Source organism: Rhynchophorus ferrugineus, unplaced genomic scaffold (assembly GCF_030347505.1).
Source record: "Rhynchophorus ferrugineus isolate W39M unplaced genomic scaffold, kcgeb_rfMv2 rfM4, whole genome shotgun sequence".
In the NCBI taxonomy this organism is placed as follows: domain Eukaryota; kingdom Metazoa; phylum Arthropoda; class Insecta; order Coleoptera; family Curculionidae; genus Rhynchophorus; species Rhynchophorus ferrugineus.
Genome location: NW_027472583.1, coordinates 24960242 through 24962867, shown reverse-complemented (window position 1 = coordinate 24962867; position 2626 = coordinate 24960242). Strand labels below are relative to the sequence as shown.

Sequence of the window (2626 nt, the reverse complement as noted above, 5' to 3'; positions counted from 1 at the left end):
ACAGACGATGTTCCTGGAACGCTCAAAATTTCATTTTTGTCATTTATTTTAAGAAAATTTATTTCACACCAAGCACTTTTAGAAGCTTTAAAAACTTATGGTAATAATGCGTATTTATATCCTAATGATTTGTTTTAGCTTCAACGATTCAAAAATGGTAATTTCGATGTCAAAAGAGGGCTTGGAGGCATATGTGGCCAAAAAGTACGAACAATGAATTGCAATCATTATTGGACGAAAACTCAGCTGAAACGTTGATGAATAAACTGTTTCCAGTTGTTATATACAATGGAACAGATCCAAAAGGACAGAAGATGTTTGCCAACGTGAATTGAACAAAATGAACGACGTTCGTTTCAAAAAAGTAGCGCAGCGTCAACGCTCAGCCACACGTTGCAAAAGGTGAGAAGTTGTTAAACCTCAACTTTAATGAGAACCTCTGTCCCACCCACCATATACACCAAGCATAGCCCCTTCTGATTATCACTTTGATTATTGCTGATTCAATCGATATCAAACTTTTGACCACCCTTGACATTGTACTTCTATGTTATCAGGCCATAATCCTTTTTAATATTAGTCGGACTCTATCTGTTAACTTTGGGTTTTGTCCAATATTCCTCTTCGCCGACGATGCTCTACCATATTATCGAATTAACGAAAATCCAACAAAGTCAACCCAATTTGGAAATTCCTGACCGATGTAACTCAAATATTTTACTACTTTTCGATCGCAATAGTATATGTCTAATCCTTAAATATACATTTCATGTAATTATATAAAATTCCCAGCTGTTTGAAAAGAATTAGTGTTTATTATGATAACGCAACTCTGGCGCAATCTATTCAATACCAAAATCTATCATAAATTACAATTCTCCCCTGTTGATTTCTGATAATGTCAAACTGGCTAAAATCTAGCTCCCACTGAAGATTTTCAGTCGTCATCATTTACAATATTTTTCGTTAAAATAGTTCTCCTGTGTCATTTACCTTATCTCATTATTTTCATTAAAATCTTTAATTAAGACATGAAGATTATAATATTTAAAAATCGGTCAATAACATTTCTACACTAAAAGATAGAAATTAAATTGTTTTTATACAATCATAAATTTTTCAGATTTTTGGAATGCGTCTAATTGCAGTTCATAAATAACTCAATGTCTATCAATAAGCTAAAATTCTAGTTAACTTATTTACCTTGCTAGGTATCACCTGATCTGATGGTGGAATCCGGCGAAATCGGAGGAAACCTCCAAATTTTAAAGGCACATACAAAGTTTTCACGTATTTTTATCTAGAATAATCAGATATTTGTGTATAAAGTTATTGCTGAACCGATGTGGCGTAAGTTTGCTTTTTAAATACTAACTGTATCACATGGGAAGCCGTAGAAATATTGCTTCTATGGTATAGTGGTTAGAGCGTTTAGGTCACAGGCAGAGGGCGCGAGTTCGATTCCCGGCGGAGGCAACCGATTTTTGTTCTTGTTCTAGTTTGATTAGAACATTTGTCAAATCACCTATGCTAGGTAGCAGACCCCGGAGCCTGAAGCGTTGTTTATTTTCAATTATTGTTTCTTTATTACAATTTTTCACAGTAATATATACACAGTATAGTAATATATTCACATAATACACAGTAATACTAAAACTGCATTATTTATTGAGTAAATATCTAAAACTAAAAAGAGAAAAAAAAATTCACAAAAAAATTGAACCGACTTCAAAAAATAAATAAGGAACTCACTAAGAATTAAAAAATAATGAAACTTATATTACACAAAAACAAAAAACAGAAACGCATTAACACATTTAAAAAGTGTTAAAATAAAATATGCATATAATAATCGTTGTAATATTCAGGCTAGTAAAAATTACCAATAACAAGAAAAATAAGCAATTAATCAAGACAGAATATAGCCGGCCTGGTTGGTGCAGTGGTAGAGGCGATAGGACGGTCCTCCTGCTGTTGCGATAGTTGCTACAGTTCACGGTTTCCTGTTTACAGAATCCTGCTGGGGTATGGTTGTAAACTTATATTTGTGATTGTTTAATATGTGTGACTGTCCTTTGGCAAGAATGCAAAATCCGACAAGGAAATTGATCTTAGTAACATCAGGCTGGGTAAGATCGGATGTCTAGCAAGATATGGGGTTATTTTTAAGTTGGTTACTCGCCAGTCCGTAGGCTTAATGCTGAGGACCGTGGTTCGAAGCTCACGTTAAAAGGGAGACTCTGAAATATCAAAAAGGAAAAATATAAGAATAGGTATAAACAATTAGATGACAAAGAAATAAATTGAAAAGAATAATAAAATTGAAAAATAAAAATTATCTATGAATTTTTGTTGAAAGGAAAAGTACTCCATATGAAGTTATTGTGAACATAATTTATATTTATATGAGCAAAATATTTCCACGAGATTTACCCATTTTTTTTGTAATATCTTTATTAGATATGCTTAGTACAATCTTAATTTAAAATTAATTTATTACTACTTTTCCTATGTACTTGGAGTAATTAACAAGCAAGACGAGTGCGAGAAAATACATCAATATGTATTACTGAATTATAAAATTATAATAACTTATAGGTATCGTTTACACTAAATATATACACTT

General features: G+C 32.1%; 1 long non-coding RNA gene across 1 annotated transcript; it reads left to right on the top strand.

Moving 5' to 3' along the window:
- Positions 1–210: 210 nt before the first annotated feature.
- LOC143195712 (uncharacterized) lies at positions 211–2105 on the top strand. The gene is made up of 2 exons (XR_013005584.1): positions 211–402; positions 1869–2105. It is a non-coding gene; the product is annotated as an uncharacterized LOC143195712 (long non-coding RNA).
- The last annotated feature ends 521 nt before the right edge of the window (positions 2106–2626 follow it).